Source organism: Pseudonaja textilis, chromosome 8 (assembly GCF_049901715.1).
Source record: "Pseudonaja textilis isolate UNSWEBS1 chromosome 8, rPseTex1.2, whole genome shotgun sequence".
Lineage (NCBI taxonomy): Eukaryota > Metazoa > Chordata > Lepidosauria > Squamata > Elapidae > Pseudonaja > Pseudonaja textilis.
The window spans coordinates 18,873,600-18,900,301 of record NC_141997.1 but is presented as its reverse complement, the minus strand read 5'-3'; the positions used below and the strand labels follow the sequence as shown (position 1 = coordinate 18,900,301).

The window sequence follows — 26,702 nt, the reverse complement described above, 5'->3', positions numbered from 1 at the left end:
TACTGATTCATTATTGATTAGTCACAGATAACTGTCTCACTGATTATAATGGCTTGATAAGCAACTGTTGGCTGAGTTCAGCCCTTTGTCCTCTTAGACTAACTTTTCATGAATCTTTTCAGAGAGGATGGGAAATTGGCATGGTTGTAATTCATGCAATCTCCCTTCTTCTCTTGAGACTAATTAATTATATACTGTATAAGTTTGTGAATTTCAGTATCAATGAATTGGTTGTGAATGGGCTGATGATGGCAGGTGCTGTAAAATGCATGGGCTTACAAGTATTCTACAAAGTTAAGGCTTGGTTGGTATAGTCTTGAATTTTCAAGGACTGATTTGGTAACATCTAATCACAAACACAGATACTGGAAACTATATCTGATTTTTTTTTCTTTCTCTGGAAGTTTTTCTTAACCATCGCATTACAGTTAATTCTTCACATTTCCTGGTGTATTAAAAATGTAAATTCTAATAATCCTTCTTTAATTCAAGAAACATCAATTAGATTTCATGATCTACTTTGAAAACATTCTGGACAGAACCCTGAAATAAGTAAGTTCTATCATAATAGTCAAGTTTATATGAGTTTGTTTCAGCAGAAAACTTGAAGCAAATCTTGATAAGTTGACAAGACACCTGGGATCTGATATAATAAGATTGTCCTTATTGGTTGGTTGGATTATATAAGTAAGGAAAATCTGGGAATCAAAACATCATAAAAACTGCAATTTTTGGTAATATGGCCAGACAAAAAAACCCTTTTGTTTGAGTACAAAATTTCTTATCAACAGTTTAGAATTAAAAAATATATACACCATATTCATATTTTGAGTGTTGGGCTTCAAAGGACTCACTGACCAGTTCTATAATGGGAAGCCCAACACATTAACCTGAAAAAGATGGGGTCCGCTGCTCCTGTTGTTGCCGCTCCTGCTAGATGTCCATGGAACTGACATCCCATTATGGGCACCACCACCTGACAGAAACTGGTGTGGGGAGTAGACAGTCTAAGGTTAAAGTTTTGAGGGTTTGGGGGAAAAAAACGACAAAGTCAGGTAGAGTATTCCAGACATTGACCACTCTGTTGCTGAAGTCGTATTTCCTGCAATCAAGTTTGGTGCTGTTAATCTTGAGTTTGTATCTATTGTTTGCTCTAGTGTTGTTATGGTTGAAGCTGAAGTATTCATTGACAGGTAGGACATTGCAATGTATGATTTTATATACTATATTTGGATCAGACCGAAGGTGGCATAGCTAGGTTTTCTAGGTCTAGAATTTCGAGTCTGGTGGCATAAGGTATTCTGCAATGAGTAGAGGAGTGAGAACTCTTCTTATGAAATATTTCTGGACTTTCTCAATTGTGTTAATATCAGATACATAATGTGGGTTCCAGACTGATGAGCTGTATTCAAGTATTGGTCTTGCAAGTGTTTTGTATGCTCTAGTTAGTAGTGTAATATTACCAGAGAGAAAAAAGGAATCCCATCTGGTAGAAAATTGACAGAATTGTTTATACAACATATATACCAGTTACATGGAGTGCCTCGAAAAATTATATCGGATAGGGGAGTACAGTTCACATCAAAATTCTGATGAGAATTTATACATCTGATTGGATCAACACAGGGATTAAGTACAGCTTATCATCCAGCTACTAATGGGGTGGCTGAAAGAACTAATGCCGCCATTGAACAGTACCCCTGTTGTTATGTTAATTATCAACAAAGTAATTGGGTAGACTTACTACCATATGCTGAGATAGCATATAACAATACTGCACATAGCAGTACTGGATGGAAGTGGTATGGAATTTTTACCTATACCAGAATGGCCCTGTAAAGGAAAAGACCAAGAATCAGAAACCGCTACTACATAGGCAAATAATATAAACAAACAATGGGACTCAGTCTGACTCGCATTGAAAAAAACACAAGAAGCATATAAAACTCAGACAGATAAGAAACAATCCGCACAAATACAATATAACATTGGGGACTGGGTATATTTATCAACTGAATACATACAACTAGGCCTGGCCAGTAAAAATCTAGGACCAAAATATACAGGGCCATTCCCAATGTTACGAATTATTAATCCAGTTACTGTCAGTCTTCAACTTCCTCCATGTTTTAAAAATGTTCACCCTGTATTTCATATCAGTCTTCTGAAACTGGCTGATATGACCAGACAAGAACCTAGAGTGAAAACCCCAGGACCCATTAGGGATGATCATTAGGAAATTGATGAAATACTCAATTCCTGTTGTAGACGTGGACTGTTACAATATCTAATTCAGTGGACAGGTTATCCACTAGCAGATGCATCATGGATACCACATACCGATGTGTCTGCATCTCATTTATGATGGCAATTCCATACAAAATACCCCACGAAAGCGGGTGGGAGGGATGAAATCAAATGTATATGCGATAATAATACTAGTCTATTACAGAAAGAACCATGGTAGAGGGGGCCGCATGACCAGTTCTATGATGGGAAGCCTGACACGTTAACCTGAGAAACATGGGGTCCGCCACTCCTGTTATTGCCCCTCCTGCTAGATGTCCGTGGAACTGACACCCCATTAATGAGCACCACCACCTGACAGGAACTGGTGGTGGGGGGTTACCGCTCCTCTCCAGTGCAGCTCAGCACATTAGCTCAATGGAACGGAACAGCTGATGAAGGAAGGCTATCGGGGTTTTGGGAATTTTAAGCCAATCAGAGCTTCGTCTTAGTTTTGCTGTGTGTTTGCACAATAGATGCATATGGAATGGACTGATTGGAGGAGTAATCGGATATGTGGGATGGAATGTAGCGGGCGTGATTAACATTGGAAAGTTAGCTGTGTTTAGCATTGCAGGGTGGAGACCAGTGGAATTAATGGGGAGGGTGGATGCTAGTTAGCAGAAAGGGGTGAGACTGGGAAATAAAAAGTGCTGAGAGGCAGATGCTCTCAGCACTGGCTTAATTGGGTTCACCAATTGTTGCTGTATTGGAAGAAACAGATTATAATAAATACGTTCTTTCTCAATGAACTGTGAGTAAAGTAGTGTATTGTTGAAGTTTCTATGAGTTCCAATGGAGGCTAACATTGAGTATGAAATAGAATTCAGCATGTATTTAACAATGCATTCCTAAGTAATATTATTTAAATAAACTTCCTTGCATTATTTAGGTAGATTGAGGCTATAATTGTCTGTACAAAAATTCCCACCAAAAATAAAGATGTTAGCCCTGCAGGCTGGCAATACTGTCATCCAATAAATCTAGAAGCATTACTCAGGTAGGATTATTTCAAGGCTACCAGGTGTAGTATGCTATAAATTCATGGTCTGTATTTCCATGCTTTTGAACATATGGAATAGAAGGTTGATATCCAGGAAATCTAAAGGACCCCACATTGAGCAAAGTTTACCTTATTTTTAATAGATCTTGGTTTTGCGGGGATAAATATTGTGTTCTTCATTTAGGTATGATCAAGAGGTCTGGATAGATATCAGAAAAGCGGGCCTTATAAAATAAAACCTAACTTTTGTATTTATCAAATATAGCCAAAGAAACCAGTATTACAATGGAAACCCAGAGAAATAGGTCATTTGGTAAAATGTAAAATTTAACTCATTGTCAGCCTACAAATTACTACTGATAGCTTCAAGGTCTTTTATATAAAATGTCAGAGTTGATACTCCAATTGTCCTTTCATCCATTTTCTGATTTGGATTCTCTTTAATGAATGATTTTGTGAATGCTCCAATGTACTGTAGCTATTTCATACAATAACTGGTTGTACAACCTCAGCTTGAATGAAATAGGAATCATATATCATTATCATGTGACATTTTCCTACAGTGCAATTATAGTTCAAGACTTATCAAGAAGAATATCCATTTCGAACATCACTTAGACAGTCTGCTCTTACAGGACAGTTCAGTTAATTTAATTTCAAAGATTATTGTAAAATGTATCCAACCACAAATCATTCAAATCCTTTGCTCTGAGCATATATTTCTGTGAGATTAGAATGTTAACCTGGCTGTTCCACCAACTTTTTTCTTATGCAACATATGTAGGAAAAATCTATGCACAAATTTCAATTGAAATAATTAGTGTGCTAGCAAGAATGCACCCTATGTGTGTGTGTGTGTGTGTGTTTGTGTATGTATGTGTATGCGTATATACATACACACACACACACACACACACACACACATATATATATATATATATACACACACACACACACACACACACACACATACATACATACATACATACATACATACACACACTCATATACAGGGAAATCTTGGAAGTTATAATTTCAAAGTGGACACTGCTACCAAACAGACCGAAGAAATATGGCAGAAGGAGAATTGGAGTCAATAGCATGATTGATAATTCTAAATATTCTTTAGTGAGACCCAGACTTAATTGTCAGTGCAAATATTGGGGCCTTGATACCATATGTGAAATTCATACCCACAAAGTGTTTCATTATCTTTTTTAGCATGGTTTCATCTAAACACAGATCAGAAAGGTCTTGTGACATTCTTGTGATAATTTACAATAACATGAAACCTTGAAAGTCCATCCAGTGCTCAGTAAGCAAAAAGGCTGATGAATTCTCCAAAGGCTTTTCCATAAAAGCCATTTATTCTTATAGTGCAAATAAAAATTAGCCCTTTCTCAAGCTTTTCATTGGCCCATTTGAAGGTTATGGTGTTTAATTAGAAACATCAATACTTTTCTCAGCAGGGAGCATGCTTACAACTTGTCCCTTTGATGCTACTTGTGGCAAAGAGAAAGTACCAATATCATTAAGGTTAATAACCTAGCAGTTTACCAGAGAAGCTCTGTGTCTTAATTTGAATTGATTATCTGAGTAAATTCATTTGGGAAAGGAAGCTAAATCCATCCAACTCACTGGTTTACAGTGTCTAAGACTAATGTATTTCCTGCTCATTGCTGATCATGCACATACTTACAAACTAGTTTGCTATTAATAGAGTAGAATCAGGCTTTCCCCATAAATCCTCTTATTACTGAGTATCTACAGAATCCTCATCATGCAACATGTGATGACAAATTTTTATATTCAAAAATATTTGTTGTGCAAGCAATCCGAGGAAAACAACCTTTTTCCTATAAGGATGGTTTTATTGCAGTTGGTAACTCAAGAGTTGCCCCATTTCAGTAAATATTGGGTTGAAATCTATCTTCTGGTTCCCACAAAATTTTCTTTCTCTGAAAAAAAAAATGTATTTGCTTTTCATCATTCCCAGAATGCTTCTAAATCTTCCTTTTCCTACTTTTCTAACCATCCTGCTTCCTAACTTTCTTTTTTTATTGAAGTGTAGAGAAATAAGGAAGCTGCAGACAATAAATTAATAATTGTTGGGTGAAAGACAGGGCAGTCTTAGCCACTTTGTAATAAACAAGAGCAAGAACTACCCAAAAAATCCTTTCAAATTCATGTAAATTGTTGAAAAATGCTAATCAACATTTCTACCCAGTCTTCATTTTAATCACATTCTTCTAACCCTTGGAGCAGAAGCCTTGTTCTGCAGGTGTTACCACAAGATAATGCTTATCTCCAACTTGTGAATATGTTTCATCAGATGATTTCTGTGATAATAAACTGCTAAAAGGCTGCCAAATTTGTCCATCCTCATCTAATGTGTTAACATGTCCACGCAGTAACAGATACAAAACAACAACAACAAAAGGGTGTTAGTCTTATTTTAAAGATACATTAATATTTGGAAAGCAGGACAGACTTCATCAGAAAACAACTTTGTAACTCAGAGAAAAGATTTCATTAAAGAGTGAGCATCTTTCTTTTTTTTAATGGGGCAAGATCATAGTGGGAACAGAGAAGAATAAATGAGATAGTGGCAAAGGAAACAGCTCAGTTTTAAAACCAGTATTTGGGATTACTGCTTTGAGAATCCCTTGCCTTTAGCCAAGCTGGCTGGGTCTGACAGAAATGTCCAATGCTGGTGTGAATCACTCATTGAATATTATGATCTGGCAACTTCATTCATTCTCAGATAAAGGATCTACCTCTTAACTCAGGTAATGCAAAGCCTGTCTCTATCATTGAAATGTGGCCTATGGAATTCTTAAGATTGTCCATAGTTTTTGGTATTTTTCCTAGCAGTATATCATGTTCTTTGGCTTGATCCTTCTTATCTTCTATTTAGAAGGCAGCAAGAAATCATCATGTGCTGATTTTGGATCTCCTAGAACAAATAAGAATTGTAATGATCTGTTGAAAAGAGTATTGGAACTTTCATTCTTTTTTCCTTTTGATTTATCATTTATTCTATTAAAAAATTCTTAATAAATATAACTAATAACAATAAAAAAAAGGAAATATCAAGTTGAGAAAGGGAGATAGATAGTCACATATGATGCCCTGAGCAACTTGAAAGAAGACCAAGATACACATATAAAAATATTATTGTTATAGAAAGATTGGCAACAAGGAATATGGGAGATGAACCAAGAAGAAAAAGGTAGAAAGGATAGAGAACTTCCAAGAAGAGAGAGACTAAGAGCACGACCACTAAGAGAAGCAAGAACCAACGGAAGATTTAGGTAGACCTATAATTGATAATGGATGAAGAAATTAAAATACTTCTGATAAACATCAAGGGATTGAATTTCCAGATTAAGAGAAAACAAATAATGACCAAATTAACAAAACAAAATGTTGACATAATATGCCTACTGGAGATACATATCCAAAATCAACACAGAAAATACTTAGACTATCCCAAATTAGGCATACTTTTCACAGCATTGGCAGACCAAAAGAAAAGGGGGGTAGCAATTTATGTTAAAAAGGGGATAAATGCAAAACAAGTATATGCAGATGAACAAGGCAGAATTTTAATGGTACGAATAAACATATATCAAAAATAATTAGTATTGGTGGGGATTTACGCCCCCAATAATAACCAAAAGAAGTTCTACAAGAGTTTACACGATAAAATAATTAGTGTAGGTGAAGAAAATATTTGTTTAAAAGGGGATTTTAATGCCATTATAGAAGTAGAAAAGGATTATGTTAGTATGAAAGAAATTAGGAAGAAGAAAAAAAGAATACTACCAAAAACTTTCTTTGATTTAAAGAAAGAAATTAATCTGGAAGACATTTGGTGGAAGAGGAATTTAAATGAAAAGAATTACACATTCTACTCCAGTCCACAAAAATCGTGGTCCAGAATTGATATGGTGTGGGTGAATGGGGCAATTGAGAAAGATATTACTGCAGTAGAAATAATGCCCAATATATGGGCCGACCATAACCCGGTGAAAATTACTTGGAGAAGACAAAAGAAAAGAAAAAGGAGATGGATATTAAACCCACAAATCATAAAAGAAAAAGAATACAGTCAGAGAATTAAGGATGAATTAGAAATATCTTTTAGGGTTAATTTAAAACAAAACACTAATTTACAAAATTTAAAGGACACCACAAAGGCCTATGTAAGAGGTATATCAATAGCGTGTATTGCTAAGAAAAACAAAGAAACATGGAAGAAACAGAATGAATTTCAAGAAAGGATTAAAAAATTCAAATGTGAACTCCAAGAAGACCCAAAAAATATGGAAGCAAAGAAAGAAATAGGGATGATTAGACATAAATTAAATTTGATAGCCACAGAGGAAAATGCATGTAACTTAAAATTTGTTAAACAGAATTTCTTTGAATCAACAAATAAGCCAGGCAGGTGGTTATCCCATAAATTAGATAAAGAAAAAAGACTAATCCAGCAACTTAAGGATGAGGAAGGGAAGGTGTGTTATCAGATGGAGGAGAAAAACAAAATTGTGCAAAGATATTTTGGTGAGCTCTATAAACAAGAAGAAGTTAAGGAAGAAAACATTAGACACTGCTTGGAAGGAAATGGTCTGAGCCCAATCTCTGAAGAAAAAAGAGAAACACCCAATAAAGAAAAACATTGGTAGAATTACAAAAGGCGATACCAAAACAGAAAAACAATAAAACACCAGGTCCAGATGGTTTACCTAGTGAACTATATAAAAACTTGCATGGAATATTTGAACCAATATTACTAGAGTTATACAATGAAGCACTATTAGAAGCCAGACTCCTGAGGTCCTGGTCCAAGGCATACATCTTAATCTCAAAAGATGGCAGCGATCAACAATTAATTTCACATCATTGCTAAATATGGATTATAAGATATTTATGACAATATTGGCAGAAAGAATGAAACCAGTTTTGAGTGAAATTATACATCCAGACCAGAACGTTTTCCTGCCAAACAGACAAATTAAAAACAATATAAGAACAATATTAAATTCAATTGAATACTATGAAGCACACCGGGAAAATCAGGCAGCCTTAATTTTCTTAGATACGCAAAAGGCATTTGATAATCTCAATTGGCAATTTATGTTATATCAAATTAAAAAATTGAATTTTGGTACCAATATAGAAAAAACATTACAAGAAATATACTCAAATCAAAAAGCGAGTGTACTGGTAAATGGAGACTGCACGGAAGACTTTGAAATTGTGAAAGGAGTGAGACAAGGGTGTTCTCTATTGCCCCTGCTGTTTATCTTGTCCTTAGAAGTGCTACTAGCCACAACCAGGCAGAACTCAGAGATACAAGGGATTAAAATTAGAAATGAGGAATATAAGGTTCAGGCATTTGCCTATTATTTGGCATTTATAGTGGAAGACCCAACAAATACGGGTCAAATATTGTTACAACAAATAGAAAATTTTGGGGGAAGTGGCAGGACTTAAAATAAATAAAAACAAAACTAAGATGATAGTTAAAAACTGTACTCCAAAGCAGAAAAAAGAACTGGAAAATATAATGGCACTGCAAATAGTAAAAAATGTGAAATACCTGGGAATTTGGTTATCTCCCCGATGTTCATCACTAAAAGAGGATAATTACGTTAACTTGGTTAAGCAAATTAGAAAAGAATTGGAAACATGGGCGAAATTGAAACTGTCTCTGCTAGGAAGAATGTACTGAAAATGAATACCTACCAAAATTAATATACCTGTTTCAAATGATCCCGATTAAATTAGGGAAACCCTTTTTTACAGAATTAAATAAAATGACATCTAAGTTTGTCTGGTTGGACAAGAAGCCACACATTAAAATGAAATTATTCCAAGATAACAGGAGCAGAGGTGGTCTTGGACTACCAGAATGGGAACTCTATTATTATTATTATTATTATTATTATTATTTGTAAATTTTATTGGTTTTTAAAGACAAACAAAACCAAACAAAACATAAAAACATCCAACTTTCTTCCATAAGTGTACAAGCAGTGTGTCGGTTGGTTTACAAATTTTTTGTGCATCCATTTCATAGTCACAATTACAGTTACATTGCATAATAACTCATATTATCAATCAAAGATTAAATACCCTAGTATCATTATTAATCAATCATTTGACTACAATTTTGTTCATTCATACTTTGCGAGATAACTATAATTTAGTTTATTTTATAGCAATTCATATAATCCTCCCAAATCTATCCTAGAAACATTTTATAGATATAATAATAAACAAAGAAAAGAAATACATCTTTATATATTCATTGTTTTCTAAAATTCTACATATTTTAATATTATATTTTATTATCTAACCATTGATAGAAAGGTCCCAAATTTTGTAAAATTGTTTATCCTCTTGTTCTCTAATTTCAAATGTCAATCTACTCATTTCAGCACATTCCAATATTTTCTTAATGGTTTCCTCCTGAGATAGTTTTTTCTCATTTTTCCAATTTTTAGCAAATACAATCCTAGCCGCTGTTAATACATTTACAATCAAATATTTTAAATCTTTACTGTATGTATCAGGTAAAATTCCCAATAAAAATATATCTGGTTTCAAATTTATATTTTTTTTGTCATTTTTTCCAACCACGTGTGGATTTTAGTCCAATATTTTCTTGCATCCGCACAAGTCCACCACATATGGTAGTATGAGCCAGGTATCTGATGACATTTCCAACATTTTTCGGATTTATTCTTGAACATCCTTGCTATTCTTGTCGGGGGGAAATGTCACCTGTAAAACATCTTATACAAATTTTCTTTAAATGCTGTTGACATTGTCATTTTATAATTTTGAGACCACAGTTTTTGCCATTTCTCTAAATCAATCCCATATCCAAAATTCTTCCCCCCCAAGCAATCATAGTTTCTTTAACTTGTTCTTCTTCTAGTTTAATTTCTAATAAATATCCATACAGTTTTTTAATCACCTTTTCATCGGTACCTGTCAAGATCTTATCTAAGTCATTTATGATAAAAACCTTCTGTTTTAAAATCCTTATCATACCTTGAGTGTATTTGCGCATATGAAAACCAATTCATCTTTATACCTTGTTCCTCTAGCTTTTGCATAGATTTAAGTTCACCCTTTTCATTCAAAATTTCCCCATATCTAACCATTTGTTCCTTCTTGTATATTATAGGATAGGAAAATGCTTCAATAGTCGATAACCAGACTGGAAATTTCAAATAGCATTGTCTTTTAATCTTCTCCCAATTTAACCACAGAGACTCCCATATATAATGTCTTCTAAAATAGCCCTGTGTTTTGGTTCCCTTGTACCATAAAAAAGTATGCCACCCCAATAACAGATCATGTCCTTCTAATGTCAACAATCTAGTATTTCTTAATGTTATTCATTCCTTAGCCCACATCAAGTTTGTAGCTTGATAGTACAATTCCCAATTAGGCAAACCAAATCCTCCTCTAATTCTAGCATCTTGCAAAAGTTTTAACTTTATTCTTGCTTTCTTACCTTGCCATATATATTTCAACACAATTTTATTTAAATCTTCAAAGTAGTCCTTTCCAAGCTTAATTGGTATTGTTTGAAACAAATATAAAATTCTGGGTAAAATATTCATCTTGATTGTTGAAATTCTCCCTATTAATGACAATTGTAGATTTTCCCATTTCGTCAAGTCCAACGCTATCTGCTGTTTAAGTTTAATGTAATTGTTCTCTTTCAATGTACTACATCTTGCTGTCAAATGTATCCCCAAATACTTAACCTTGTTCATGACTTGAAGGTCTGCCAATTCTTCTTTTTGTCTTAGTAGCATATTCTTTGTCAAAATCTTTGTTTTATCTTTATTTATTTTCAAACCAGCCACCTTGCCATATGCCTCTATCTTTTCCAATAATTTTGGTGCTGTTTCTAAAGGGTCTCCTAAAATAAAAGCCAAATCATCCGCAAAGGCTTGAAATTTAAGTTCTTCCTTTTTGATTTTCATTCCTTTTATGCTCTTTTCATCTCTAATATTTCTATTTAACACTTCCTATTAACTCTATTATTAAGCAGCGGTGTTGAATTGGATTAAGGACTGGGTGAAATTAAGAGATAGGCGAATTCTAACACTAGAAGGACATGACCTCCTGATAGATTGGCATGCATTTCTGTGGGAGAACAAAAGTAATGTAATGCCTATTTTAACCACCATTTAATAAGGGATTCACTGATTACAACATGGAAGAAAATAAAAAATAAACATTATATGGAAATACCACGATGGCTGTCAACAATGGAGGCCATGATCTACCCAAAACGTCCAAAATGCTGGAAATGTAAGAAGGTTGATGGTACATTTTATCATATGTGCCTCTAGACTAGGACATTTTGGATTCAAATTAAAAACTGGCTATAAGAGATTACTGGTTACCAGACTGAGCTCAGACCAGAAACCTTCCTTTTTGGAATTATTAAAGATAGAATACCAAAAGAAATAAAATATCTATTGTTACATATCACAACAGCCTCCAGAATAGTCTTTGCACAGGTATGGAGAACTCCCCATATTCCTAAAGAAGAACTGATATTACAAAAAGTAACAGAAAGCACTGAAATGAATATATTAATGTTGAAATTGAAAGAAAGAGATGACTGAATATTTCCTAATCTAGAACAAATGGTATGACTGGTTAGCAAACAGAACCAAAAAATAAGACAAGAAACTTAACTGTAAGAAGCCTTAAGAATATAAAATGTAAATTTGTAAATATGTAAGAATATAAGAATAATGATTATAGTTAAACTTACTAATTAATATTAGACAAATATAAATACAATGTATTAAGATATTTATGATAAGAATGTGTATAGATGTCAAGAATGTTGTTGAAACTATGATGTTTTATTAGAAACATCATAGTTTCAACTAAAATTAGAAACTTAAATAAAACATATTAAAAATATTACTGTTATAGAACTTGGAGAACTTAGAGTGCCAAAGCCTCCCTTTTATTTGATATCATATGTGCTTAATAATAATCTTTTCTCAGCTTCTAATTGCTTTGGTAGGGTTTAAAAAGCTGTTCGGTGACTTGCTTTTTATGAAATTTAAATTATACCAATTAAAATGCCCTACTTACTGGATAAAGTCCTGTAATGTTGCAGCTCTTAATATTATTCCTGAGATTTACAATATACCTGCCAGCATCGTTGCCCCCTAATTATCCAACAAAAGTGTGGGTAGTGGTAAGGCAATTCTTGCTGTTTTTCAGTAGATTGTATTCCATGTAATATCTTTCTAAAAATCACTTACAATACAATTTTAATACTTTATGACTTGACGCATATTTTGGGGGTTGTGTGCAATTTTGAAAAAAAAAATACACCATGCATTTAAATGTTCTTCCTTCTAAGTATACAGCTGCAGTAAAATGGCCAATTAAGCATTGTCACATAGTATGAGAGCTTTTGTCCAATTTTAGATCAACACAACTTTTTGCATTCTGTTACTACACATCCTCAAACTAGTCAGACATTGAATAATTTTATATTGGCCCCATAGAATCCAGAAGCTTTTTAAAAGCATGGGTGCACATTATTGGATATCAAATTATGTCAAAGAATAAACAAGTTCTTGCTTTTAGTTTAATACAGATTCAAGTACAAAAGAAATATGCTATTACTACTTCAATGCAACACACATAATTTTGACAGCAAAATTTACTAGAATATTCCAATGCACAAAACCTATTGAAATGGATGAAAGCTATGCCAGCACATTTCTGGTAAACTGGAACTTTAGCCTATTCCCATTCATTTCAATTGTATTTTACAGATTATCTTTAATATCATTTATGAATGTTAGGAAAAGAGATATTTGAGAGAACAAATAAGTTTAAATAACAGTAGTCAGTGAAAAGAAGAAGAGGGATACAGTGATAAACATTAGAAGATAGAAGGAAACACGGCTGTCTGTTTTTGAATTACTGTTATAGTTAAAACTTAATTAACAAATAAGAAATGTATCTATCATCTATCTATCTATCTATCTATCTATCTATCTATCTATCTATCTATCTATCTATCTATCTCTATTTATCTATTTATCATCTATCTATCTCAAATTTATATAGCCTCCCAACTCCCTCAAAGGGACTCTGGATGGTGCACAACAATAAATAAAACAATATAAAACTGATAAAAAAGACACAGCATAAACAGCATTAAAACAAAAATACTAACCCTGGCAAAGGGAAGATTAAAACAGCTTCCTTAGCAATTGAGCCATTAGGGCAGAAATAATAGAAATGTGGGGGAAAGTGAGCACATAATTGAGGTTTAAGTTTAAGGGATCTAAAACTGACTCAAATACATACCTTTGTACTCAAGAAAGTTGATTTGAAGAAACTCAAAGCAATTGGAGTATTTTATGTGAAGAGATGTCCTGAGAAAGGAACTCAAGGAGCGTGGGAAATCATTAAAAAAAAATAGCTACCAAAAATATAACTGCAACATTTCTAGTAAAGATAAAGAAATGAAACAAAACTGGAACAGGTTGTTCAAAATCTGAACATAATATCTGTAGAGGCTACAAAAACGGGTAGGTCTTTAAGGAAACATAGCCCAGAACTAAAGAGATGATTAAAGGTAAAGATACAGGTTTCCTGTCCAGTTGTGTCTGACTCTAGAGTGCAGTGCTCTTCTCTGTTTCTTGGTTGAGGGAGCCAGCATTGTCTAAAGACATTTTCCATGTTCATATGGCGAGCATGGCGATATGTGAAATGTGCACTCAATGATGTTACCTTCCCACTGACATGGTACCTATTAATCTACTTGCACTGCAGGCTTTTGAACTGCTACAAGGGCAGGAGATGGGGCAAGGAATGGGAGCTCATCTCATTGTGCAGCACTTGGGTCTTAAACCTGTGTTGTCAGCTTTACAAGCTCAATGTCTTTAACTGCTGAGTCATCATACATCCTCAAAGAGATGATCACAGAAAGGCTAATAATACTCAAAATGAATTAAGGTTAGTAGCTTAACACGACCTTAGTAGCTGTATTTTCCTATAATACTATTTGGCCTGGAGGATTACAGATTCTTTCTGGGCTGGATCTTCTGGCTCTTTTAGATAAGGCACAGCAGTCTTTATCTCTTCTGCATTGTCAACTCCTTTCCTCAAGCCTTGCATTCTTGGCTCTAACAACAAGGAGATAGTAAAGAAAGTTCACCAATGAAATTTGTAACTTAGGGAAATCATAAACTCCCTTTCACAAATGTGGTGAAGAGAGAAATGAACAACCTTCTGTCAGCCATATTTTAATTTGGAATCCTGCTTTAAATGGGAGATTGAGCAGAATAGACTTAATTTCTCTACCTACTCACTGTGTAATTGTATGAACTTTGGCTATATGGAGAATAAAGGGTTGGGCTTAGATACTTGGAGATTGGCAGGAACCAAGAAAGCCACAGAGAAGTTTGAATGAGCTGTGCAAATGCGTGTTTGCTAACTTGCAAAACTTCCTCAATGCTGGATTCGTTTCCCCTTGTGAGTAAAGTGGCTGGAGTAAGAGGAAATGAAGGCTGACAGGGGTGTGTGTGTGTGAGAGAGAGAGAGAGAGAGAGAAGAAAGAAAGAGGAAGGGAGAAAGAGGAAGGGAGAGAAAGAAAGAAAAAGAAATAGGGAGAGAGTGTGTGTGTGTGTGGTGTGTGTGTGTGAGAGAGAGACAGAGAGAGAGGAAAGGAGAGAAAGACAGAAAGAGACAAAGAAAGAGAAAGAAAGAAAAAGAAATAGGAAGGAAGGGAGAGAGAGAGAGAGACAGAGAAAACTCTGTGCTATTATTTTTAATTGTTCCATTATTTATCATGTGTTAATATTTTACACTGCCCTTATACCTAGAGTGATTTTTCTGCCTTTCTTTTGCCCAGGGCTACCACATATTTTTCAGGGTTTACATGCATTCAATGTCAATAGTCCAGAGCATAACATACTCATGTGTTTAACAAGAGTTGAAAGGGTCCTTGGAGGTCTTCTAGTCCAACCCCCAGTTCAGGCAAGAAAACCGAGGATGCCAAACTCTGAGTAGAAATCCTGGGAAAGGTGTCAGAATAATACTTAGAAGGGACCTTGGGGTGAACCCTATACCATTTCAGAGAAATGGCTGTCCAGTCTTATCTGAAAAACTTTCAGTGACTGAGCATCCAGAACTCCTGGAGACAGGCAGTTCCACTGGTTAATTGTTCTCACTGTCAAGAAGTTTCTCCTTAGTTTTAGGTTGCTTCTCTCTGTCCAGTTTTCGTCCATTGGTTCTTGTTTGCCTTCTGCTTCTTTGGAAAATACATCCCCCACCCCCGCTTCCTTTCTGGCAGCCCCTTAAAAGCCTGTTGCCTATCACACTCTTGGGCAAAGCATGTGATCCATTTCCTCCTTTCAGTGGTCCATAAAAATACATCTATAGTATGTTGATAATAAAGTCAAAAAAAGGTGAACAACATTTTTACAGAACTATAGATAAGTTGAGGCTGGGTGTGACAAGGAATGACTGGGAAGGGAGGGGCCAGGTGAGGCAGCCCTTGACATGAGTGACATTAAGTTGGCCACACCCACTCAGTCACATGGCCACCAAGCCACACTCACCCAATCACATGACCACCAAGCCAGGCCCACAGTCACATGACCACCAAGCCACACCCACCAAATAAGTCATGCCCACAGAACCGGTAGTAAAAATTTTTGAATTCCACCACTGGCCGGATGCATCACATGTCAGCCACACCCACCCCAGCTCTATGAAGGAAAAAGTTACAAAACATCATGTGATGGCAACGTGACCCGTGAGTTTGATAGAAAGCTGCGTAAGTGTGTATATGTACATAACAGGGCTTGAAGATAGGCTCGGAATGCAGAAGTTAAGTATGATAATATTTTTTATTTAAAAATAAGGCAAAAGTAGAGTCCAAAACTCCTCTTTAAGGCTTTCTGATCAGTGATATTTTTTTGGTTTTGGTTAAGTCATTGTGGCTTAAAATCCCTTCTTCATGTGGACTTGGTGTTATTTGCCCTGGGCAAATATTTGTTGTGCAAATCAAAGTTTCGAATGATTTAGAAAGGTCTAGCCCAACTTTTTGCATGTTTACTAGGAATTCTGGAAATTGCGTAAGTCATAATTGCAAGAAGCGTGGAGAATACTTGAGGGAAAAAGGCTTGTCTATAGCTACTGCACCTTACCTCTTGTATGCTCCTGGCCATTCAGTCAGGATCATTAACTTTGACTGCATCTCTATTTTTTATATATTATATTAATTGTTCAATCGACCGGAATCTATTGGATGAAGGGTATATATAAACATTTCAATTATAATTGCACATACATGCTGCTTTCACACAAGTCAGCAATGCTCAAAACCTATATTCAGTGAAATATAAAAATAACATAAAAAACTGAAGAATTTCTGTCAGCTTTAAGATAATCTGCCATGAATCACAGATATAAACATTACCTAAAAAGCAGAATGAGAAGGTTGACTCGAACTGATCCAAGCCTTCTATTTTTTATGCATCAAGCAGTAAAAGTATCATTTAAGCATTTCTATGCAGCTTAGTGATTAAGGTTGCAGGCCTATGCAGATACTTGGAGTAAATCCTAATGAATAATCACTGTGGGATGTATTCCTGGGTAAATGTGCATAGAATCGTATGGTAAGGTTATACTGAAAGTCCTCTGCTTAGCTGAGGACAAACTCAGCCAAATCTCATTGTAGGAATGTGCTTCTAATTGTATAATTTTTGACCTTTTGCCAAATCTTTTTCTTTACTATATGCACACAAACCTAAAAACTAATAATAGGAAAAATAATGTATATTTCCTATGTGGGCAGGTGTTGTGGAGCGGCGGAGGAACGAGGCTGAGCCAGAGTGAACGTTAAAGGCTTTATTCTAAGAATAAAGGGTTGCCGCGTCTGCCTTCTAACTAGGCAGGTTAGCTGGCGGCAACGGGGCTGACACTGCCTGACAGCCGCCTTTTATAGACGGCTGTCAAATGGTGCCAGCCAATAGGAGTGGCTGGTGCTCCCGCTCAAACAGCGGACCTGGTTGGGGACTCCAACCAGTCCCAAAGACATAACACTCCTTTCCCCTAGCCGGGAGCATGCATAGTCCTTCAAGTAGGTTGGTTGTCTGTGCTGGCGGCAGGATCGTCGTAGTCCGGGCAAGCCGCTGGCTGGAGTCAAGTCCTCGCCCCCAGGCAGCGTCTCGGAGGTTGCTGATGAGCGGGCTCGGTCAGTGGGGGCACTGTGTGAATTAGGTAAGTCCCCCTGTTCGGGCTGACCTTGGTGAGTCGCTCGGTCCGGACAGTAGACAGGTTCGCTTGGTTGTTGGTTTGGGGTCCCTTGTCGGTAGACCGGGTCCTCCAGTAAACTCTCTTGGTCGACGGGGTCGATCGGGTCCTGCAGGGAGCTTTCGTCTGGGTAGACCGGTTCCGGCAGGGAGCCCTCGGTGCCGGGAGATTGGGCTGGGTAGACTGGTTCCTTGGTGGCTGCTGGGTAGGCATCAGCTGTGCTTCTCCATCGCCGTCTGAGTTGGTCCACGTGTCTGCGCCACAGGCGTCCGTCTTCCAGGAGGACTCTGTAGGATCTTGGACCTGTGACTGACACAACTTGACCAGGTACCCACAGAGGGTCCCCTGCATAATTTCTGGCGTACACCAGGTCATGCAGAGCAAAGTCCCTGACCAAACTGTCAGATCCTATAGGGGTGTCTGGGCAGTAGTGGGGGTGCAACCTGTCCAGGGTGGTCCTAAGGCGTCTCCCCATCAAGAGCTCTGCTGGGGATTTATTTGTAGTGGTGCATGGAGTCGTATGTTGGCTCAGGAGGTAACGGGACAGTTTGGAGTGCCAGTTTTCCTGGCCAAACCTGGCAAGTGCCTCTTTTGCTGACCTGACTGCCCTCTCAGCCATCCCGTTGCTAGCTGGGTGAAAAGGGGCTGTAAGGATGTGTCTGATGCCCAAGTTGGCAACGAACATACTAAACTCACAAGACGTGAACTGGGGGCCATTGTCAGACACCAGCATATCAGGGAGCCCATGGGTCACGAAGAAACAGGTCAGAGCCTTAAAAATTGCTTGAGTGGTTGTTGAAGGTAGTAGGGCCAAGTCTATCCATTTGGTATAAGAGTCTACTACAACCAAGAAGGTCCTTCCATGTACTGGTCCAGCTAGGTCGATGTGCAGGCGAGACCAAGGACCTCTAGCACTTTCCCACCTGGTAGGCGTGGCTGCTGGTGGGGCAGCCCTGGTTTCTTGGCAAGGCTGGCATGAGCTTACCCAGCTGGAGATTTGGGCATCCATGCCAGGCCACCAAACGTAGCTGCGGGCCAGAGCCTTCATCCTTACGATGCCCGGGTGGCCCTCGTGAAGTACCTTTAGGATGGGTACACGAAGAGTGGCTGGGATGACTACCCTTGTCCCCCACAACAGACATCCCTGTAGTTTCGACAATTCCTGCTTACGGATTTTGAAAGGAGCAAAGTCAGAAGTGTATTGTGTTTCAGGCCACCCCCTTCCCACCCAGTCCATAACTTGGGCAATTATTCTGTCTTTTTTTGAGTGCGCAGCAATGTCTTCGGCTGTAACCGGCAATTTAAGTTCATTTACTTCAAAGATGGCATGAACGGGTGCTGGGTCTTCGACTGGGACTGGCAGGGGGCAGCAACTAAGGGCATCAGCGTGACTCAAGTTTTTTCCAGGGCGATGCACCAATTTGAATGAGTAAGCGGCCAGGAACAAAGTCCACCTGGTCATTCTAGGTGATAGTACCTGTGGGGTTTGCTTATCCCCTGATAAAAGTCCCAGGAGTGGTTTATGGTCAGTTATAAGTTCAAAATGGTGCCCAAACAAAAATTCATGAAACTTTTTTACTGCAGCTACTGCAGCCAAGGCCGCCTTATCTATTTGGCTGTAGTTTCTTTCTGCAGTAGAGAAGGTCCTAGAGAAGAAGGCAATTGGTGCCTCCGAACCGTTGGGAAGCCTGTGGCTCAGAACAGCCCCAATCCCAAAGGGGGATGCATCAGCAGCTAGGACCAGGGGGAGTCGTTGATTATATTGGATTAAAACTGCATCAGATGTGAGTAAGGATTTGACTGACTTGAAAGCATGGGCTTCTTTGGGTCCCCAATGCCAGGGGGATTCTTTGTCTAACAGTCTGTGTAAAGGTTCAGCAATAGATGCTTTGTGCGGAAGAAATGAAGCGTAAAAGTTTAGTAGCCCCAGAAAGGCTTGGAGCTCCGTCTTGTTAGTTGGAGTGGGTGCCTCATGGATAGCCTTTACTTTGGATTCGACTGGGTGAATGCCAGAGGCATCTATCCTATACCCCAGAAAGTCCACTTGCCTAGTGGCGATGGCGCACTTCTCCCTTTTAAGTTTGAGGCCATGCTGCCTAAACTTCTCTAGGACTGCTCTGACCCTTTGTATGAGCTGAGGTCTGTCAGTTGCTGAGACTAAAATGTCATCGAAGTAAGGGACAACCCCTGGGAGACCTTGGAGAATCCTTTCCATGAGGGATTGGAATATACCCGGGGCTACACTTACACCGAATTGGAGGCGTTTGCACTTGAATGCCCCTCTATGTGTGACTATGGTTTGTAATTCAGCTGTCTGATCATCAACAGGGAACTGTTGGTATGCCTGGGACATATCTAATTTGGCAAAGATGGTGCCGGGTTCGAAGGTGTGTAACAGGTGTTGAATAACAGGTACAGGGTAGGCGCTGACCTGCAGATAACGATTGAGGGTGGTTTTATAGTCTGCGCAGATTCTTATGCTGCCATCTTTCTTGAGTGGGGTGACTATGGGGTCTCCCATTTGGCAAAGTCAGTTGGCTCTAACACCCCTTGCTTCAGTAACTTATCTAATTCTAAATCTAACTTAGGACGGATGGCAAAGGGCACTCTGCGTGGCTTAAGGCGAAGGGGAATTGCCTGGGGGTCCACAGTGAAGGAGATGGGGGTGCCAGAATAGCAGCCCAGCTCGCTGCTAAAAACATCAGAGTAGTCTGAGAATAGGGCGTCTACGTCAGAGGTTAAGACAGCATGGATCCCGTTACACTAAGGCCGAGAGAAGGGAACCAATCTAGTCCCAACAGACTGGGGAGGGCACCATTAACAACCACCAAAGGCAAATGACCTTTAAAACCTTGGAACTGAACTAAAAACTTGCCTTTCCCGAGGACAGGGATGTTCTTGCCTTGGTAGTCCCGCAGTGTCAGGTGGCATTTCTGCAGCTTCTTCTTTGAGAATCTGGGATGAATCTTCTTCAGGGTTTCCCAGGAGATGATTGAAAGTGCAGATCCCGTGTCTACCTCCATTCTGCAAGGCTTTCCTTCTAAAGAAACAAAAATACTGATTTTATTAGGAGTCTTGGAAGTATGGTTCGCGTGGTAGCAAGTATAGCAGTCCTCCACCTGCCTTTGGAAATTAGCAGGTGGTGGAGGTCTCTGAGGAAGGGTTCGCCCTGCTTGGCAGATCCTGGCTAGGTGGCCTTTCTTCTGACAATTTAGACAGATGGCATTCCTAAACCTGCAGGATGCCCTAGAGTGGGAACCCCCGCAGGCTAGGCAAATGGGAGGTTGCTTGGGGGTGAAGTTGTTTCTCTGCCCAGCTACTTCCTGTGAGGGCTTTTGTTGCCTAAGGCAGTAAATGTCTGTTGAGTCGATGGGGTCTTCTTCAAGGGAAACTTCCTCTGAATGAACAGTGGAGCTGCTGGGTCTTCAAGGAGTTCCTTGAATCTCAGCTGCTGATTGGGCAGAGAGCTCAGCAGCTTGGGCTTTTTCTACGGCTAAAGCTAGGGTTAAATCCTTTTTGGCTAGCAAGCGTCTTTGAAGCCTAAGGTCTCTAACCCCACAGACGATCTGGTCTAATAACATGTCCTCTAGGTAGTCTCTGAACCCACACTGTAAGGCAGCTGTCCTCAGAGCTGCCATATACTCATTAATTGACTCCCCCTCAGCCTGCCTTCTAGTTCTGAAGGCATATCTCCTGGCTATCTGGGATGGTTTAGGTGAGTAGTGGTTGGAGAGGATCTCTTGGAGTTCATCCCAAGGTATGCTCCTGATAGAGCGAGGGGCAACTAGTGCTGTAGCGGTGTCAAAAACCGCAGCCCCACAGTAGCTGAGGAAGAAGGATTTTTTTCTGTGTTCAGCAGCATCTGTTAGACCAATAGCGTCGAGGAAGTAGATGAAACAGTTTTTATATGAATCCCACATTTCCTCGGTTGGCTTGAAGGGTGGGAATGTCGGATTGGCATTCATTTTGAGGCGGCAGTGCCTGTCACCTTAGTAGCTGTGATTCAAAATTCGCGCTCTTAGAAGAGTGTTTGCGGCTGCGCCTATCAGGTGGTGTCTGTCTCCCCGGCTGAGGAGGCTTTTGAATTTCGCGCTCTTAGTGAGCGCCGGCGGCTGCGGCTTCAGCGCCCGTGGCTTCGCTCTTAGTGACTACAGCTCTTCTGAATCGCACGTCTGGCAGCCTCCGATCGCATCCCATCCTCGTCGCCAGTGTTGTGGAGCGGCGGAGGAACGAGGCTGAGCCAGAGTGAACGTTAAAGGCTTTATTCTAAGAATAAAGGGTTGCCGCGTCTGCCTTCTAACTAGGCAGGTTAGCTGGCGGCAACAGGGCTGACACTGCCTGACAGCCGCCTTTTATAGACGGCTGTCAAACGGTGCCAGCCAATGGGAGCGGCTGGTGCTCCCGCTCAAACAGCGGACCTGGTTGGGGACTCCAACCAGTCCCAAAGACATAACAGCAGGCATCTGTTTAAATTGATTCAAGGAAGCAGGGGTGCCCATAGGTTCCGTCTGTTTTTTACTGTCCTTTAAAGAAAGCAAATAGAAAAATAATATATCAACTTCCTACTGTCCCTGCTCTGTTGCTCAGGGGAGGGAGTGGGGGAGGGAGAGAGAGATTTTAACTCTTTGCTGCCATTTATTGGTATCACATTTGTTCAAACATTCCAAGAAAGTCATAAATAGCCAGCACCCAGAAAATACCAATTGATGGTAGATTGAAACCCATTGTGAAAGGATAGCAGGAAATCTATTTCTTTTTTCCCCAGTCTGCCTTTTCAATTTGCTGAAAGCTTGCCAGGCTGCTATGTTTGCATTTTCTTTATTCCTAAAACTCTTGCGCACAGGGCTTTAGAGAGAAGAAGAGAACAGAAATATTCCATCTAAAATTCATCACAGAAAATTACAGGGAAGCCATCTAGCGCCTGGATTATGTTAGAGGCTCTAAAAGAAAATGGGTTTGTTCTACCATCACGTTTATAGAAGTGAGGATTTGAGCTGGTACAACTTAACAAGCATGCTGTTGAGTTGAGATATATTTGTTAAAATGAGCTCTTCTTTCTTCTTTGAGGCTGAAATAAGCCCCTTGCCGTAGACATCTTCCTTCTAATGTTGGTCAGAATTTTCAAGCTCACTTTACAATCCAGAAATATATCGGAACTACTCACATGTTTCAAATTGTTCAGTATTAATTGCACCATATAGCTTTTCCGTCAATAAAGTAGAATATGAATAAACACTGATAGGTAAATTATCACTATTGTGCAGACTTTTATTTGCTGAGCATGCTTCATTATTTAAGGAAAAGCTTTATATATTTGGAGGCATATGAATGATTTTGGTAATCTGAACATGGTCAGACTTACTCGGCTATGCTGTTAAGTGAGTATTTTGCATTTCTTGGAATATGCAGATGGACAGTGCTGGAGAAATGTATGCTGCCATCATTTCGTATGAAGCTCCTGTTATTAGTAACAGTCATAGAAGGATTGTAATATTTAGCTTCCCTAACAAAACTGAGAAAAGCTAAAGTGGCTTAGACCTTGTCAGTTCTTAAAGATCCTTAGGAAATCATAGGCATATCAATGAAATATGAAATATCTATGTCTAACTTAGGGTCTATAGCGGTGGTGGCTAACCTTTTGGGACTCCCGTGCTGAAAATTGCACACGTGCTTGTGCGTATGTACTCGCATGCCAGCATCCAGAAGGCAATGTACGCGCCCCCCCATTCCTGCACATGCGCATAGGACCCCTCCCGCATGCCACTCACCTCTGTGCATGCACACAAGATCTCCCCATGCATCCCGTGCATCTCTGTGCACGTGGCCATCTCCCGCAACTCCCCACCCCCCACCCATGCACGCCAGATACTTGACAATCAGCTGTTGGGCAGGCAGCACATGTGCATGCGCAGTGGGGTGACCTTTCACATGCCGGCAGAAGTGTGCCATTTCCAGCATGCGTGCCATAGATTTGCCACCATGAGTCTACAGTTTCATATTATTCATACTATTTCTTTTTTTTTTTTGAAAATTTTATTGATTTTTAAGAACAAACATAAACAAACAAAACATAAAAACATAAAACATCTTTTTTGAAAGCAGCTTGATCCTGGGTTACATCTCTTCATACAGACACAAGTTCAAGTTCATGATCATTTTTATATACCATTCCATACCTCATTACCATTCTTCATAAGTAAGTAAGTACCATTATTCATACTATTTCATATTATTGCTATGAAATGACATGGATGTCACCAGGAGCTGAGCCTTTATATTCCATTATAATTCTAAATTAGCTCTTTAACTAGCTTGCCATATCCAGAATGCAGTATCTTCTACATTGTAGAATATAAATGCAATCCAATAAAGGTTTTGTTGGTTTTGTCATTAAAAGTTTCAGAATTGAGCTGTACTATTGGTTAAAATGGAGGCCTTGTGCTTTGAGAAAGCAATGAAAAAGTAAATTATGAGGACAGAGTTTTACAAGGTGCAGTGAAGCTCATGTAAAAGGGATTCAGTGCTTCCCTGTTAAAAATTCATCTCCATCTAAGAAATTCTAAAAGAAATATTCATGGAAATATACCAAAAAGTAAGGGAGTAAAACAAATGCCTGAACAAGACCTTCAAAATATCAAGGCCACCAAACTAAAGCAACCCTCCTTAATAGCTTCTTTAGACCCTTGCCAATGCTGGGTCATGACCTATTTTAAATCAGCACTTGTAATTTTAAATGGAAACTAGGAAGCAACTAACACAAAAAGTGACTCTTGCTGACCTCCATTTTATTTACTGTCTATTTTCGTTATAAGCAGAAAAGATAAGCCATGTTATCAAAAATAAGGTGATTGGCATTTGACATTGATGCTAATCAACATTTAATATGCAACTATATAAAGCTTGTTTGTACCCTTCTTAAGTGACAGAACCTTGTGATCTGTTTCCCAGCACTATTCAAGCGGATGGTATAGTTTCCATTTGGAAATTAGGTCATGGGAAATTTTCCCCTTCAAAAGGAATGACTACATTCTATGATCAGGAAATTTAAAAACTCAGGAGATAAAACAAACCTTGCATTAGTTGTGGATTGCAGATATTTACATTTCTATCAAAACTGAGAATTTATTTTAATACCCAAAATTAAAGCCACCATTAGGACTACCAAATGAGGAAGGTAGGTGACATTTTACACGTGCATTTATGTGTGAGTGGACAGCTATTTGTCTGAAAAATAATGTTGAAAATCAGCTAATTTTTCACAAACTTTTATACTGCTTAATCCCTGACATGTAATTCTTGGTATCACTGTGAAATTGTAAAATATTTGGGATCAAAATGATCTCATTCTAAAAAGTTGCTATTGGGCACAATTTCTTGCAAGGTCTGTTGGATATTTATATTTGCATGTCTCATAATTAGGTTTTATTGTTCGGGGGAAAGGTCAACTAAAACTAGGAGTTTGAGTGTTATGTAGTCATCCAAACTATGTGGAGGGAATTATGGGATTTGTAGCTCTCCATATCTGATGACTCCAGGTTGGGGAATATGGAGAACAGTGTAATTTATGAGAATATAGATTCTGGCCATCCCTGCTTTATAATGCTCATGGGAACAGCTAATGTTGTATAGCATCTGCAGTATTTGCATCTTTTTAAAAAATATTAGGACATTTATTAGAATGCTTGGAAAACAAAATTATACTAAGACAACACAGCTGCCAGTTTCATTCCTAGCCAGCAGAGTCTCTGGTGAGGAATTTTAGAAGTTGCATGGAACCAAATGTCCTTTCTCCTCATCCACACTGATTGTTTCCCTCTTTTCACAGTTTCAAATAAGAGTTTCCTTGCAAAATACTGGCCCTATGACATTTCTACGCACAAAGCATGAGATTCTGCTCATCTTCATTTTACACAAGTTGTGTGACAGGGCTAGTATGTTCTGAATATATCATAGATGCATCAAAGATCATCAAGGACGTTATATGGAATGATAAAAAAAAGATAAAACATGTTGTACATCAGGACATAAACCTGGTCTTTGGTAGTCATGCTCTGACTTCAGAAACTAGTATGTGAGTCATGTAGCTTGAGTTCATTATTTTCCCCACCTTTCTTGGCTGCCACCTTGTGATTATCTGGGTTTTAGCAGCCAAAGCCTGGTAGTTATGGTGTAATTTTCTCCCTTCATAGCTGTTCTAACAATGAGTGTATACCTAAAAAGGAAAAAAAAATTGTAAGGCAATTCTCCTAAATAGATTAAATAATATTCTAAACAGCATGCTCATGTTAGAGAAGCTGAAAAGAGAAACCCCAAGATTGTTTTTATTGCTGTTGTTGTAGGGCATGCTTTCAGAAGGTGGCCTGGTTTTTTTTATTTTGTATGTTTGTGTGAGTGTGTGTGTGTGTTAAACACTCCTTATATAGCCTGAGGGTTAATTGTAGTAGGCTAGAGATAACATTTACACCCCGCTAGAGACTCATGATTATCACAGCAGCAAGAAAGAACCTGCAATAGCCATCTTATATAAGAGCTGAACTTTTCTCTATCAAACCACATCTTTTTAAACATCGTTCTGTACTTTTTATTATTTCTCTATTTTGATGAATGCAAACTTTGTTTTGGTACATATTATAACACAGACAATTCTTAACTTGGAAATGCATTCATTTTACAAGGGAACTCTTCAAGGAAAGATGTGTTTACTACAGGGCAAAGGTTAATTGGAGGATTTCATGCCACCTCATTGATCATGTAATTATGCCAATTAAAGGCACTGCATGGTTTTTAAAAGGGGACTAGAAAATGAAGAATTGCCAATAGACATACGCTTGACAATACCTATGCAATTTGAGTTTATTTTTTATGACTGGACAATTATGTATGGTACTGTGTATAGAAAAATAGGAAGTGTAGCAGCCTCTTGTAGAATTTAAAATAATTATTACTATTTTTCTTCTTTCTGAGTCAGGACTATGGATTCTCACATTTTGTGGTGCCTTGACCCCCTGAATAATCAATGATATTATGTGATATTTTCATTAGCCATTAATACAACTATAAGCCCATATTC

At 38.3% G+C, this 26,702-nt stretch overlaps 1 long non-coding RNA gene across 3 annotated transcripts in view; it reads left to right on the top strand.

Moving 5' to 3' along the window:
• Positions 1 to 24,575: 24,575 nt before the first annotated feature.
• The window catches only part of LOC148125133 (uncharacterized), a 93,912-nt gene continuing 91,785 nt past the window's right edge, over positions 24,576 to 26,702 (top strand). For all 3 annotated transcript variants that reach the window (XR_015744559.1, XR_015744560.1, XR_015744558.1), the window contains exon 1: positions 24,576 to 24,806. This is a non-coding gene — a long non-coding RNA (uncharacterized LOC148125133). The remainder of the gene's footprint in view (positions 24,807 to 26,702) is intronic.